Source organism: Tachyglossus aculeatus, chromosome 3, assembly GCF_015852505.1.
Source record: "Tachyglossus aculeatus isolate mTacAcu1 chromosome 3, mTacAcu1.pri, whole genome shotgun sequence".
Classification (NCBI taxonomy): Eukaryota; Metazoa; Chordata; class Mammalia; order Monotremata; family Tachyglossidae; genus Tachyglossus; species Tachyglossus aculeatus.
This window is the reverse complement of record NC_052068.1, coordinates 72,540,927-72,558,081: the sequence shown is the minus strand read 5'-3', so window position 1 is coordinate 72,558,081 and position 17,155 is coordinate 72,540,927. Positions and strand designations below refer to the sequence as shown.

Sequence of the window (17,155 nt, the reverse complement as noted above, 5' to 3'; positions counted from 1 at the left end):
ATTCCTCAGGAATGTCCATTGGTTGCCCACCCACCTCTGCATTCATTAATTCATTCAATCGTATTTATTGGGCACTTACTGTGTGCGGAGCACTACAGTAAGTGCTTGGGAACTACAAGTTGGCATCATATAGAGATCGTCCCTACCCAACAAAAGGCTCACAGTTTAGAAGGGGGAGACAGACAACAAAACAAACCATGTAGACAAGTGTCAAAGTCATCAGAACAAGTAGAATTAAAGCTATAGGCACATCATTAACAAAATAAATAGAATAGTAAATATGCACAAATAAAATAGAGTAATAAATCTGTACAAATATATATATATATATATACAAGTGCTATGGGGAGGGGAAGGAGGTAGGGTGGGGGGATGGGGAGGAGGAGAGGGAAAAGGGGGCTCAGTCTGGGAAGGCCTCCTGGAGGAAGTGAGCTCTCAGTAGGGCTTTTAAGGGAGGAAGAGAGCTAGCTTGGCGGATGTGTGGAGAGAGGGCATTCCAGGCCAGGGGAAGGACGTGGGCTGGGGGTCGACAGTGGGACAGGCGAGAATGAGGTACAGTGAGGAAGTTAGCGACAGAGAAGCGGAGGGTGCGGGCTGGGCCAGAGAAGGAGAGAAGGGAGGTGAGGTAGGAGGGGGCAAGGAGATGGACAGCCTTGAAGGTACTACCATCCTTCCCATCTCACAAGCCGGCAACCCTGGTGTCATCCTCAACTCTGCTCTCTCGTTTACCCCTCACAACCAATCCGTCACCTAAACCTGCCGGTCTCACCTCCTCAACATCACCAAGATCTGCCCTTTCCTCTCCATCCAAACCACTACCCTGCTGGTTCAATCTCTCATCCTATCCCGACTAGATTACTACATCAGCCTCCTCTCTGATCTCCCATCCTCCTGTCTCTCCCCACTTCAATCTATACTTCACACTGCTGCTTGGATCATCTTTGTGCAGAAACGCTCTGGGCATGTTACTCCCCTCCTCAAAAATCTTCAGTGCCTACCAATCAACCTACGCAACAGGCAAAAACTCCTCTCTCAGCTTCAAGGCTGTCCATCACCTTGCCCCCTCCTACCTCACTTCCCTTCTTTCCTTCTACATCCCAGCCTGCACCCTCTGCTCCTCTGCTGCTAACCTCCTCAATGTACCTCATTCTTGCCTGCCCCGCTGTCGACCCCCGGCCCACGTCCTCCCCCTGGCCCAGAATGCCCTCCCTCCGCACATCCGCCAAGCTAGCTCTCTTCCTCCCTTCAAAGCCCTACTGAGAGCTCACCTCCTCCAGGAGGCCTTCCCAGACTGAGCCCCCTCCTTCCTCTCTCCCACCTCCTGCTCCCCATCCCCCTGCCTTACCTCCTTCCCCTCCCCACAGCACCTGTATATATATTTGTACATATTTGTACGTATTTATTTTACTTGTACATATTTACTATTCTATTTATTTTATTTTGTTAATATGTTTTGTTGTCTGTCTCCCCCTTCTAGACTGTGAGCCTGATGTTGGGTAGAGACCGTCTCTATATGTTGCCAACTTGTACTTCCCAAGTGCTTAGTACAGTGCTCTGCACACAGTAAGCACTCAATAAACAGGACTGAATGAAGAGTGAGGAGTTTTTGCTTGATTTGTTGGTTGATTGGTAGCCACTGGAGATTTTTGAGGAGGGGAGTAACATGCCCAGAGCGTTTCTGCACAAAGGTGATCCGGGCAGCAGAGTGAAGTATAGACTGAAGTGGGGAGAGACAGGAGGATGGGAAATCAGAGAGGAGGCTGATGCAAACAGAAATTCCTTACCACTGACTTTAAAGCACTCAATCAGCTCGCCCCTTCCTACCTCACGTCACTGATCTTCTATAAAAGCCCAGCCTGCACACTCTGCTCTTCTAGTGTCAGCTTACTCACTTGTGCCCCAATCTCTTCTATCTTGTCGTCGACCCCCTTACCACATTCTCCCTCATGGAACTCCCTACCCCTCCGGACCAGACGACCACTCATCTCCCACCTTCAAAGACTTATTGAGGTCACATCTCCTCCAAGAGGCCTTCCCAGATTAAGCCCTCTTTTCCCAGCTCCCCCTCCCTCCAGGGTCATCTATGCACTTGGATCTCTAACCTTTTAGCATTTGATAGTCACCCCACCCTCAACCCACAACATTTAGGTACATATATTTAAATTACCTGTTATAAATCATTTATTCATATTAATGTCTCCCTCTCTAGACTGTAAGCTCTTTGTCAGCAGGGAACATACCTGCCAAGTCTGTTGTATCATACACTCTGAAGCACATAGTACAGTGCTCTGCGCATAGTAAGAGCTCCATAAATAAAAGCTCAATAAACACCAAGGATTATGTATAAACTCCTTGTGGACAAAACACCTGTCCATCAGCTCTGTTGTATTGTACTCTCCCCTGCATTTAGTGCAGTGCTCTCTGCACAGTAAGTGCTCCATAAATACCATTGATAATTGATGTGGTAGGAGTTCAGGAGGCCGGGAACCAAACCTGAAGTAATATCAGAGGGGACAAAGCAAATTTTCAGGGGAAAGCTGTAGCCCAAAGTCTGTCCTTTTTGGTGAGTATTTATTTTGCTTGCTTAGCACATTTATTTTGAAGCTTTCCAAATGCAGTGCAAGCAATTGGAAACCCCAAAACAAACAGGCCCTGAAATCAATGCACGTGGTTCAATGAGAGGGGTCCAACACAAGTTCTCTGGACCATAATCACACTCCATCTTCAGATCACTTGTTATTAATCCTCCGTTGGGATTTTCCTGCCATTATTTGCCTGGATGGATTAACATTACTTTTAAAATTAGTATACGTTTCTTCATTGCTTTAAATTTTAGATATTTAGGCCTCATCCAAATACTGTCCATTTTTCAAAAAGCAACACTCTCTCAGCAGAAATCAATCAAAATAGAATTTATTGACTATTTACTGTGTGCAGAGTTCAGTACTTGAAAGAGTATGAGAGGATTAGTAAGCACAATGCCTGCCCTCAAGGATTTTCCAGTCTAGCAGAACCACATATAATAATAATTATAATGGCATTTATTAAGCGCTTACTATGTGCAAAGCTTTGTTCTAAGTGCTGGGGAGGTTACATGGTGATCAGGTTGTCCCATGTTGGGGCTCACAGTCTTAATCCCCATTTTACAGATGAGGTAACTGAGGCACAGAGAAGTTAAGTGACTTGCCCAAAGTCACACAGCTGACAGGTGGCAGAGGCGGCATTTAAACCCATGACCTCTGACTCCAAAGCCCGTGCTCTTTCCACTGAGCAATGCCGCTTCCCATATATCAACTATTTTAATAGGATTTCACACGACCAAGCATTGCACTGGTGGCCATTAGGAAAGTCAATGAGCTAGTGCCATGGAAACAGGAAAATATACATTTCCTGTAAAATAAAAATAAAATAAAATAAAATAATATAAATATAATATATATATAAAATATAAATAATATAATATAAAATAAAAATAAAAATGAAATCTTCCTTCTTTATGAAGTCTTGGGTGGGGCCACTTTTCCAACTATTCACTTGGAGAATGGACAGCTGGCCAACTGGCTTCATGTGCAGTGAGTGGGAATGGGACAGAAGGTTTCAGATCGTGATTCCCCAAATCGGGATTCTGGGGATCACTCCAGGTGGTCAGTGCAATAGTTTAGAAAGGGCCAATCATTCCCTTATTCTATGTAGAAGGGAGCAGCAGTAATATACCTGTCTCTATAGTCCGCGTTAGCACACTAAGATAAACTCTCACCTACAAGAGAAGCAGCATGGTCTTAGAGGATAGAGAACAGCCTTGGGAATCAGAAGGACCGACATTCTAATCCAGGCTCCTCCACCCATCTGCTGTGTGACCTTGAGCAAGTCCCTTAATGTCTCTGTGCCTCAGTAACTTCATCTGTAAAATGGGGAAGAAAACCATGAGCCTCATGTGGGACGTGAACTGTGTCCAACCCTATTAGCTTGCAGGAGAGGCAGCATGGCCTAGTGGAAAGAGCACGGGCTTGGGAGTCAGAGGACATGGGTTCTAATCTTGGCTCTTCCACTTGTCTGCTGTGTGACCTTGGGCAAGTCGCTTAACTTCTCTGTGCCTCAGTTACTTCATCTGTAAAATGGGGATTAGGACTGTGAGCCCCATGTGGAACAACCAGATTACCTTGCATCTACTCCAGCACTTAGAACAGAGCCTGGCACATAGTAAGCACTTAACAAATGCCATTAAAAAAAGGTATCCTAATGCTAAAACCCACATTTAGTATTTTATGTACTCCTCCTGACAAAAACATATATTATTCTGATGATCATGTTATCACGTCTTAATTACATCTTCAAGGAATGAATTGAGAGATCTGAGGCAGAAACACCACATAACTTTCAGCGCTGGTCTCCAGGATTGCTGCAGTGCTGATTAGGATGATTTCAGGTGGCAATTTTCATTTGTAAAATGTGTACGCAGGACTCCCTTCAAGCTGCACCACAGGATCCAGAGTGTGTCTACGATCTGCAGAACTCTAGAGGTGTGGACAGGTGGGAGGTGTAGTGAATTCATTATTAGAGGAATTTATACCAGAAGAAAATGCCAGTATTTTCAAGAGGGACTTCTAGACTGTGAGCCCGTTGTTGGGTGGGGACCTTCTCTGTATGTTGCCGACTTGTACTTCCCAGGCGCTTAGTGCAGTGTTCTGCACACAGTAAGTGCTCAATAAATATGATTGAATGAATGAACTAGTTTCTGGTGGGTCATTTGAGGGAGAGTTCGCTTATGTAAAATGGAAATTAAAATCCACTGCCACTGTTCTGAAGTCCACAACCTCAGAAATTTATTCCTCCCTCTTTCTCTACCTTTATATTCAGTGTGTCACAGGTCCTGTTGGTTATTCCTTCATAACCTTTCCAGGATCTTCTTCTTCCTCTCCATCTAAATGTCCTGCTCGCTGGTCTGGGCATATTCATTTGCCAACCTGAATCCTGATCTCCCCAACTCCAAATATTCCTTTAACTCCCTTCAGTCTGCTCCCCAAATCATTTTCCTTTCACACTCCACTCTTCAAAAACATTAGATGTTTACTGATTTCTCTTCAACATCTGTTTCCCCCCGTAAATTGTAACCTCCTTGTGGGCAGGGATTGCATCAGTCGTACTGTACTTTTCCAAGTGCTTAGTGCCATGTTGTGCATATAGTAAATTGATCGACTGACTGATTGATTCTTCAATCCAATATAAGAAAAAGGCCAAGAATGGCTATTCTGGGGCCCCTCTTTCCTCTCCCCTCCCCAACCCCCCGACCCTACCTCCTTCCCCTCCCCATAGCACCTGTATATATGTTTATACAGACTTATTACTGTATTTATTTTACTTGTACATATTTACTATGCTATTTATTTTGTTAATGATGTGCATCTAGCTTTACTTCTATTTATTCTGATGACTTGACACCTGTCCACATGTTTTGTTTTGTTGTCTGTCTCCCCCTTCTAGACTGTGAGCCCGTTGTTGGGTAGGGACCATCTCTATGTGTTGCCAACTTGTACTTCCCAAGTGCTTAGTACAGTGTCCTGCACACAGTAAGCGCTCAATAAATATGCTTGAATGAAAGGAATGCAAAACCTTTATTAAAAGGGAAGCAGTGCTTAGTACAGTGCTTGGTACATAGTACATGCTCAACAAACACCAAAATCATTATTATTATTATTAGCAGCCTATCAGCCACAGGGGCTTGGCAGTTCTTTGATTTCCACTGGCCATGCAATTTGAAAGGCAGAGGACCCTGAGCTGGGAAGCCCTGTTTCTAGAGTTATCTTGAGTCCAGAGCCATAGCACTAGAAAGGTCTATGTGTGAAGCACTGTACTAAGCACTGGAGTAAAGCACAGGTCCAATAAATGCTTAACAAATACCACAGTCATTATTATTAGTGGAGAACAGGTATTGCATCCCCATTTTGCATACATGGAAACTGAGGCAGAGAGAATTGAAGTGACTTGTCCAAAGTCACATAACAAGTGGTGAGGCCATGATTAGGACCCAGGTCCTTTGACTCCCAGTCCCTCACTCTATCCACTAGGTCATGCTGCTTCCCTTTTAATGAAGGCTTTGCATTCCTTGAAAGAAATGATTAATAATAATAATAACAATAATGATGGCATTTATTAAGCATTTACTATGTGCAAAGCATTGTTCTAAGTGCTCAGGAGGTTACAGGGTGATCAGGTTGTCCCACGGAGGGCTCACAGTTTTCATCCCCATTTTACAGATGAGAGAACTGAGGCACAGAGAAGTTAAGTAACTTGCCCAAAGTCACACAGTTGACAATTGGCAGAGCTGGGGTTTGAACCCATGACCTCTGACTCCAAAGCCCATGCTCTAAGGCATTTGATACTGTGATCCCAGAATAATACATGTTGTTGCTGAAGTTTTACAAATCCAAGAATATAAGGTAGGTTTTAACAGACTACCACCTCTCTTAGAGATATCCCTTAGAGATCCCCCCTTCTAGAGCGTGAGCTCACTGTGGGCAGGGATTGTCTCTATCTGTTGCTGAATTTTATTTCCCAAGTGCTTAGTATAGTGCTCTGCCCACAATAAGTGCTCAAAAAATGCAATTGAATGAATGAATGAACTAGTGGGCTTTAAAGTCTCCTCTCACTAAGAAGTTAGGACTATATCATGCTGGGCTGGGCTGGGCTGTCCTCAGGGCCCAGAATAAATATATCACAACAAACAAAGCTGGATGGAAGAAGTAGAATCTTCATCATCATCCGACCACTACCGTTTCCTCTCCTTCCAAACTGCCACCATGCTGGTCCAAACATGTGTTATCAACTACTGCATCAGCCTCCTCACTGACCTACCTGTCTCCAATCACTCCCCTCTCAAGCCCATACTTCAATCTGCTTTGTACAAGTCATCATTTTGATGCAAATTTTATATAAGTGCTGTGGGGCTGAAGTGAGTATCAAAGTGCTTAAGAAGCAGAGCTAAGTTCAGAGTCAATGCAGAGGGAAGGGCAGATAGGGGAAGTAAAGGGCTTTGTCTCGGAGGAGATGTGCTTTTAGGAAAGTTTTGAAGGTGGGGAGAGTGGTGGACTGTGGACTATCAATGAATGGATTCTATTTATTGAGCACTTACTGTGTGAAGAGCACTGTACTAAGTGCTTGGGAAAGTACAATATAATGGGGTTGTATGTGAAGGGAAGGGCATTCCAGGCCCAAGGGAGAATGTGGGCAACGGGTTAGAGGAAGAACAGATGAAATAGAGGTACAGAAAATAGGCTGGAGTTAAAGGAGCAGAGTGCAAAACTGAGTTGTGGGAGATCAGTGAGATAATGTCAGAGGGAGAATGCCAATTGTGTGCCTTAAAACCAATGATAAGGATTTTTGGTTTGATGTGGAGATGAATGGACAGCCATTGGAAGTTTTTTAGGAGTGTGGATGATTTTTCAGAAAAATGATCTGGGCAGTGGAGTGAAGTATGGACCGTAGAGGGGAGAGACAGGAGGCAAGGAGGTGAGTGAGGAGTCTGATGCAGTAGTCAAGGTGAGAAATGGTAAGTGTTTGGATCAGCAGGGTATCAATTTGGATGGAGAGAGAAAAGGCAGACTCTAGAGATGTTGTGAAGGTACAACCACCAGGATTTTAACACAGACTGAATGTGAGGGTTAAATGAGAGAGATGAGTCCATAATGTCATGGTTATGGGTTTTTGAGACCAGGAAGATGTAAGTGCTGTCTATGATGATAGAAAAGTCATGGGGAGAACAAGATTAGAGTGGTAAAATTGGAAGTTCTACAATGGATATCTCAAGTCTGAGGTGTTGGTAGGGCATCCAAGTAGAAGTGCCTGAAAACGGGAGGAAATACAAGACTGCTAGTCAGGGCTGGAGAGGTAGATTTGGGAATCATCCAAATAGAGATGGTAGCTGAAGCCATGGGAGTGAATGTGTTCTCCAAGGGAGTGGATATAGGTGGAGATTAGATGGGGATCCAGAAAAATGGGTCGCCCCTCCCTCTCTGCATCCTGCAGAAATTCCTGTCGATTGTCACATAATCAGTTCCCTCCCCACTACTCCCACAACACTCCAGCTTGCATGCTTCATGCCTCTCAAACCAACCTACTCAATTTGCTTCAATCTGGTCTCTTTCACCCCCATCCTCTTCCTCATGCCACTCCATTGGGCTGTATCGCCCTCCCTTTTCACACCAGCTCCCCTCTCTTCAAAACCGCTCTAAGGTTTTGTCTTCTCCAGGAGACATTCCCTGATAAATCTCTCATCTCATCACCCTATTCATGTTCTACTGCCACTTCAGCACTTCCACATTACTTAAGCTGTGTGACTTTGGGCAAGTCACTTAACGTCTCTATGCCTCAGTTATGTCATCTGTAAAATGGGGATTAAGACTGTGAGCCCCATGTGAGATGACCTGATAATCTTGTATCTACCCCAGTGCCTAGAACAGTGCTTGGCACACATAGTAAGTGCTTAACAAGTACCATCACTATTATTATTATCAAGCACTCGGGTGCCCCGTCTACCGATAACCCTTTTGTATTTATCCTTAAACTTTGTTACTTTCCCTTACCAGTAATTAATTTTAGTATCTATCTCCCCCACTAGATTGTAAACACCTTGATTCATATCTAATGCTATTGTATTTCACGTGTTCTTAGCAGGGTGTTCTGCGCAGAATAAGTGCCCAGAAAATACTGTTAATTAATTGATTGACTCTCTCCTCCATCACCTACTGGTATACAAAATGGTCCCTAGAACCAGTGTTTAAATCCTCCCTTTCCTACTCAACTATCTGTACTGAAGGTTTTAAAATCTCACTTGCCTCTCTGACACAGGAAAAAACCCAACACTACATCTATTTTTTTCCCTCTTCGTCATTATTTGAAGTGTATTAGAAATCATCTGGATTGCTTTTGTAGAGTAAATGCTGTAAATGGTTTTTGAAATTGATTCAATGCCTGAGATTTCCGCAGGTATTTGCTCAATCTCAGCAGGCATTCACCGCTTCTACATTACAAAGCAATAGAAATAATCATTTAAGCAGATCAGTTTAGTTTTGTTGTTTTTACTTAAAATAATTGCATTGGGGGAGTCAATAAAATGAGTGGCTATTGCAGCAATGACTATTTGAATGTCAATGTTTTAAGGTGATAGGAGGTGCAATTGCTTGATAAAAATAGGATTTGCGTTTTTTTCATGCAGAGAAGTGAATTCATCCAAAATTGCCCTCCACTCAGAAGATCACACCTCTCGCGCAGTGAGCCTTACTGTGGGGAGGGGATATACCCGTTAAATTGTTATATTGTACTCTCTCAAGTGCCTAGTACAGTGGTCTGCACATAGTAAGTGCTCAAAAAATACAACTGATTGACTGAACCAGCACAAATCCACTGGATGGCCAGTGGCTGGGCCATTTGTAGAGAAGCAGCGTACCTAGTGAATATAGCACAGGTCTGGGAATCAGAAGGACCTGGGTTCTAATCCTGTCTCACCTCCTCAATGCTGTTTGACCTTGGGCAAGTCACTTAACTTCTCTGTGCCTTGGTTACATCATCTGTAGAATGGGGATTAAGACTGTGAGTCCAATGTGGGACAGGGACTATGCCCAACCTGATTAGCTTCTATCTACCCCAGCTCTTACTACAGTGCCTGGCACATAATATGCACTTAACAAATACCATTAAAAAATAAAATAAAAAAAAGCAAGTGACTGTCAGAAAACGGCTTGGACCATGTTCAGAGGAGGCAGTAAAGGCTCTTGCCACTGTTAGGATAATTACTTTCTGGGGAAATTCTGACCCAAGCAAAAGGAAATTTTGGCTTTTCTCGGCTGCCAGCCTGAATGTTCCAATAAAAGACCCAGTACTGGCTCATCCATTTTATAGGAGGCAATCAATGAATCATTCTGATTAAGGATTTTTCTGGGGAAAATTGCAATAATCTTGCTTCAGGCCCTGTCCCTTCTAAACGAGGGTAGGGGAGACTCACATAGGCTAAAATAATCATAACAACAGCCACCAGAACAAATAAGTGATTTGTACTTTTTGGGAGGAATTAATCCTCACTCTCTTCAGGCTCCTCACCATTCCAGGCAGGGCTAAACCTCTGCAACCTTTCCAGGTGGTGTAACCATTAACCAGGACTTCACTCCCGAGGTCCTGGGGCAGAAGGTGGGAAAAATTCAGGTCATCATTCTGCCCACACCAATTCTGTAATCTGATAGTAAGTAGAAGGTCCACGTATGCTTGACTACATCCAATGCTGCGATTCCCCAGCCCAGTCATGCCCTCTGACACCAGGGTAGTGGGAAGGCCAAAGGCATGGACCCAGAGTGAGTAGAAGGGTACCAGCACTGCCAAGATGGACAACCCTGGGTGAACCTTCCTGAGGGGCCTGCCCCGGTGTCTTCAGGGGGAAACACCTGTGGATCCTTTTTGGTCCCACTTGTGTCTCATTTATAGTCCTTACCTCTAGCCTCATACTCAAATAGAAAGAGCCAGGACGACTGTAATGGACACGCAGACATCACTGCCGTGTCTCAGAAGCTCCACCAGGTGAAGACCAGGTTTCCTTCTCCATAATGAATTGAATTAAATTCATTTTTGATAGGCAGGCAGGTAGTTAATTATGTAAGCGACAGAGGATGAAACATCCCAAAAACCTTCTGGAAAATTATACACAGGGCATTCACTGGAAAATTTGGTTTGGGGTCACTTCAGAAGTGTTTCCTATGTTTTTTTTCTCCTCGTTTGGCTTTTATTGCAAGTGGCATTTGCCTGAAAATCTTCCTTTTAACTTTGAGAGGCCACGCCTCTCCCTTCCCAGTATTCCCTACCTGAAATTATCATCTGGCATTTCCACTGCTAAAACTCTCGATTCTGGAAATTGATTACAATGCAGCAAACTGAAAGTCATGCCTTCAAGGGAGGAACCAGCTGAAGGAACAGATGAACTCTTGAGAAAAAAAGATTTACTCTTCATGAATATAAATGTCATGAATATTAATGTTTAAAATTAAGTCAACCCACCCAATCATTCTTTCACAGCCAAATATTTTCCTCAGGCTTTTCTCTGACGCATTGGCTGATTTCTGAATGAAACAGAGATGTGACATGTATCTGACAGCCTGCTGTGATCATGAATGTGCTCCTCACAACAAGATTTGTCTCTCCTACAATTAAGTCAGTACATTTTCAACACAATCCCAAGGCTTGGGGAGACAGGCATTCCCTTCCCTTGTCCGTGGCAGTGACTGGTACATTTAAATATGCTCATGGAGCAAGGGCCGCATGTATCTCTCTTCATGTACAAAAACTTTGCTAGATTTTGAGTTCCTTGACACTACCCTGTAAGTTCATTGAGGGAAGGGATCGTTTCTTCCGCTCCAATTATCCTCTCCCTAGCACTTAGTAAAGTGCTCTGAAGAGGGCAAGTGCTAAAAAAATACTATCAATCGATTGGATACTTAAGAATTTGGAGACTTTTTGGACCTAGAAGAAGTCAAACATAGCAGCCACAGTAGGAAGGAGACCAGGCAGGGTGCCTCGAAAAAATTCTGTATGCCTGTAGTTATTGACTACAAGACCAAAGTGAGGAGCGAAGTCAGATGGGGAAAGAAAGATGAGCTGGCCGCATATTAACCATCTGCACCCTTTAGGTGATAACAAGACTGGTCTCTAGAGCCAACCAACACCTACTAAAGAATGCTTGTTGTCTGGTGAGGTGCCACTTACAATTTCACCCTATTAAAACTGCATATATCTGGCTGTCTTTTGGACTTCATCAGTGTGAACAGGTGTGGCTGATAAAACCATGGTGGGATTGGCAATCCTTTCTGCACCCCATGCCTGGAAAGTTGGCCCTTTGTTCCACAGTTGCTTTGGTTACCCACAGTGCATACGGCTGTTTCCATTTTTCCCCCTTCGTGGCCCGAGCTGTCAGAACCCGTGCTCCAAAAGGCATCCCATTTCTGATTGCTACAGACACCAAACAGATTTGTCGGCTGCTGATCTCTTCTTCCTGTCCACTGTTATGCCATAGCATTTGAGGTCTTGGCTACCTAAAAGCATATCTTCATTTTTCATTTTTGGCCACTGCTTCGGGTTTGCCAACGAGCACTGTTTGACTATGTTGCTCCTGTCCCTTCTCCTCATATGTTCTGGGGTGCTTTAATGTGATGACTGAGTGTTGTTTCCATGACAAGCATCAGCCTGCTGTCCCAGGCCTTCTTGGTCTGTGATCCTGCTTTCCCACTTGTCATTTATTTATTCATTCATTTGTTCAATTCAATCATATTTCCTGAGCACTTACGGTGTGCAGAATACTGTATGAAGTGCTTGGGAGAGTACAATACAACATTAAACAGACCCATTCCCTGCCCACAATGAGCTTGGATATCATGTACTGCACATACGTGGCACTGGTGGAATGCCTCTAAAAGTCGCATATGGCCTACCAACTCTATTGTACTTTAATAATAATAATAATAATGGCATTTATTTAACACTTACTACATGCAAAGCACTGTTCTAAGCGCTGGGGAGGTTACAAAGTGATCAGGTTGTCCCACAGGAGACAACCCATTTTACAGATGAGGGAACTGAGGCCCAGAGAAGTGAAGTGACTTGCCCAAAGTCACACAGCTGACAATTGGTGGAGCCGGGATTTGAACCCCTGACCTCTGACTCCAAAGCCTGGGCTCTTTCCACTGAGCCATGATGCTTCCCCAAGCAGCTAACTGTTGGGAGAGTTACTGTACCCTCCCAAGGGCTTAATACAGTGCTCTGTACATGATAAGCACTCAGTAAATACCACTGATTGACTGATTGATTGATGTCTTCTGTGGTCGGTCCACATCCACAGTCATTACGAAGGTTGGGCACTAGGATTGCCCTGTACATCTTCAGTTTGCCCTGAATGTTGGTGCCACACTCTGTGGGCAAAAAAATATAAATGTCCTGTAAGGATTACAGTTAAAGGAATGAGGATCAATCAATCATTTAACCAGTGGTAACGTAGCTTAGTGGAAAGAGTACGGGCTGGGAGTCAGAAGACATGGATTCTAATCCCGGCTCCACCACTTACCTGCTGTGTGACTTTGGGCAAATCACTTAACTTCTCTGAGCCTCAGTTACCTCATCTATAAAATGGGGATTAAGACTGTGAGCCCCACATGGGACAACCTGATAACCCTGTATCTACCCCAGCACTTAGAACAGCGCTTGGTACTTGTACATATCTATTCTATTTATTTTATTTTGTTAGTATGTTTGGTTTTGTTCTCTGTCTCCCCCTTTTAGACTGTGAGCCCACTGTTGGGTAGGGACTGTCTCTATATGTTGCCAATTTGGACTTCCCAAGCGCTTAGTACAGTGCTCTGCACATAGTAAGCACTCAATAAATATGATTGATGATGATAATAAGTGCTTAACAAATACCACAATTATTATTATTATTACTTACTGAGCATCACAATTTAGAAAAGAGATATTCTACAATTGGTGAGAAATTATTTTAGGAATACACAGAAAGGGTAACTCCTGCCTCAGCCGTTAGGCAGGAATTTCATACTATATGTTTTCTGAGACACTGAAACATGTTCCAAGAGAGAATATGGATGATTTTCTCAGAGATCTTAAAGAAAAGAGAAGTCATGGGTCAGCAGACAACATTTTCAAAATAGTTTCCTTGCCCTAATGCCTTGAGGTGATAGATTACATCATTTTTCTCTATCCTTAGACAGGGTAGTTTTGTTTTCATAGTCACTGTTTGTAGCACAAGCTGAGACAGGATAATAGGGAATGGGAAGTGGCACCTGACTTGAACCCTGGCTTTTGAGAAAAGACAGTTAGCAAATCATTTAAATCAATTAAAAGAGTAAGGAATTCAGTCCAAAGTATTTAGGCTTAAGTTTATCTAATATCAAATTGTACTCCTTTGTGAGAGTGACTCCTGAATGTGCGATGACCTTTTAAACTAAGGTTGTTGATAAAACACAAGGTGGGCAATTAGCAAAGCTGGTCTGTTGCTAACAGAGTGGGTGTGACAATGCAGAAATTCAAAATGATCGTCAGAATGCATAATGGTTTGACTTAGCAACATGTTCACTTTGAAACTAAATGCAACAACTTACATTATAGTAGTGTTGTGGTATCAAGGTGGAACGAGAGATAGCATGGCCTAGTGGATAGAGCATGGGCCTGGGAACCAGGAGCAACTGGGTTCTAATCCCGGCTCCACCAATTGTCTGCTGTGTGACCTTGGGCAAATCACTTGCCTTCTCTGTGTCTTTTAACTTATCCGTAAATTGGGGATTAAGACTGTGGGCCCTGGTGGGACATGGACCGTGTCCAACCTGGTTAGCTTGTATCTACATCAGTGCTTAGTACAGTGGCTGGCACATAGTAGGCACTTAACAACTATCATTAAAATAAACCCAAAACAATAATGAGCTACTTTCGGCAGAAGACATACACGAGGGGCTCAACAGAGAGAAAAAAGCTCTGCCTACCAATATCAACCACTGAATTTTGTCAAAAGAATTAGAAACAAATACACCCATAGGTAGCTAGCTCCTGAGACTAGATTGTAAACTCATTAGGGCAGGATCATTTCTAGTAATGAATAGTCTCCCAAGTGCTTAATACACTGCTCTGCACAGAGTAGAAACTCAGTATCTCTAGAGTATGTCCTGCCTCCTCTCAAAAGCCACCCCCTCCATCTGCACCTCTGACCCTATTCCTTCCCACCTTAACAAAACTCTCACCCACTCCCTTCTTCCTTCACTAACAGCCGTCTCCAACTGTTCACTCTCAAATGGCTTCTTCCCCACTGCTTTAAAACATTTCCATGCATTCCCTATACCCCCAAAACATCCCTTTACCCCACCATTTCCTCCAGTTATTGCCCCATATCCCTTCTACCATTCCTCTCCAGACTCCTTCAGTGAGTCATCTACATCCGCTGTCCTAAATTCCTCTATTCCAATTCTCCCCTTGACCCTCTCCTATCTGATTTCCGTCACCTTCATGCCACAGAAACGTCCCTCTCATAGGTCACCAATGATCTCCTTCTTGCCAAATCCAGCAGCCTCTACTCCATCCTAATCCTCCTCGAGCCTCTCGGCTCCCTTTGATACTGTGAACCACCCTCTTCTCCTGGAAACATTATCCAAACTTGACATCAATGACTCCGTCCTCTCCTGGTTCTCCTCGTCTCTCTGGCTGCTCATTCTCAGTCTCCTTCTTGGGCTCCTCCTCTGCCTTCCACCCCCTAACTGCGGGGGTCCCTCAAGGTTCAGTTCTGAATCCCCTTCTATTCACCATCTACACCCACTCTCTTGGAGAACTCATTTACTCCCAAGGCTTCAACTACCACCTCTATGTGGATGATACTTAAATCTACATCTCCAATCCTGCTCTCTCTCCCTCTCTCCACTCTAGCATCTCCTCCTGCCTTCAAGACATCTCTACTTGGATGTCCTCCTGTCGTCTTTTACTTAACATATCCAAAATAGAGCTTCTTATCTTCCCATCAAAACCCTAATGTCCCCATGACTTTCCCATCACTGTAGATGGCACTACCATCTTTCCTGTCTCACAAGCTGTAACCTTGGTGTTATCCTTGATTCCTCTCTGTCATTCAACCCATATATTCAATCTATTGCTAAATCCTGTTGGTCCCACCTTCACAACATCGCTAAAATCAACCCTTTCCTCTACATCCAAACTGATACCATGTTAATGAAATCACTCATCCTAACCCACCTGGAATTCTGCATCAGCTTCCTTGCTGACCTCCCAGCCTCCTGTCTCTCCCCACTTCATACTTCACTCTGCTGCCCAAATCATTTTCTACAAAAACGCTCAGGACATGTTACCCCACTCCTCAAAACGCTCCAGCGGTTGCCCATCCACCCCCACATCACACAAAAACTCCTCATCATTGGCCTTAAAGCACTCCACCACCTTGCCGACTCCTGGTTCACCTCACTTCTCTCCTACAACCCAGCCCGCATGCCTCACTCCTCTAGTGCTAACCTGTTCAATTTACCTCTTTCTCATCTATATCATCTCATCCTCTTTCTGGTCTTCTCCGGAAGAAGATGATCTGGGCTCGAGAGTACTGGATGGGCTGAGACCTGGAGACCGGTGAGGAGACTGATCAGAGAGTCCAGGTGGGAGGTGACCAGAGTTTGAACCTCCGGCGAGTGGAAAAAGGGTAGGGAGGAAAGGGGCGAATTCAGGAAACATAGTGGAGGGAAAACTGGTGAGACAGAAAGACAGGCGCAGTGAAAGATAAAACAAGTCAGCAAGTTAGGGATACCCCTCCCTGTCAGGAATTCCTTCCCTTTCCTGGAACAGTTTAGGAAGTTAAGAATTCCTACAAAAGCTCTTTGTCTCTAGACTGTAAGCTCAATGTGGGCAGGGAACATGTCTGTTTATTCTTCTTTTGTACTCTCCCAAGTGCTTAGTATAGTGCTCTGCACTCAGTAAGCACTTAATAAATACAATTGAATGAATAAATCTGCCTTGCCACTGACCCCTGGCCCACATCTTTCCTCTGGCCTAGAACGCCCTTCCTCCCCAGATCTGATAGACAATTACTCTGCCCCCTTCAAAGCCTTACTGAAGGCACATCTCCTCCAAGAGGCCTTTTCAGACTAAGCCCTACCTTTCCTCCTCTCCCACTCCCTTCTGTGTCACCCTGATTTTTTCCCTTTGCTCTTCCCCCCTCCCAGCCCCTTAGCACTTATGTACATATCTGTAATTTTATTGTCTTGTACTGTTGCCTGTCTCTCCCTCTCTAGACTGTAAGCTCATTGTCCGCAGGGATTGTGTCTGTTTATTGTTGTACTGTACTCTCCCAACCACTTAGTACAGTGCTCTGCACACAGTAAGCACTCAATAAAGGCAATAGAATGAATAAATGAATGAATGAATGATAAAATACTAATGAGTGATTGATAGACTGAGACCCAGTACATTGGGGAACTTAAGAAACCTGGACTCCATGAGTTGTTTTCTAAATTCATTTCATTCATTCATTCATTCAATCATATTTATTGAGTGCTTACTGTGTGTAAAGCACTGTACTAAACAATTGGGAGAGTACAATATAAGAACAAACAGACATATTCCTGCCCAC

At 43.9% G+C, this 17,155-nt stretch overlaps 1 protein-coding gene across 1 annotated transcript in view; it reads right to left on the bottom strand.

The window, feature by feature from the left end:
* NRG3 (neuregulin 3) overlaps window positions 1–17,155 on the bottom strand; it is a 1,039,421-nt gene that overhangs the window by 525,705 nt on the left and 496,561 nt on the right. The gene's annotated exons all lie outside the window — the stretch shown is intronic.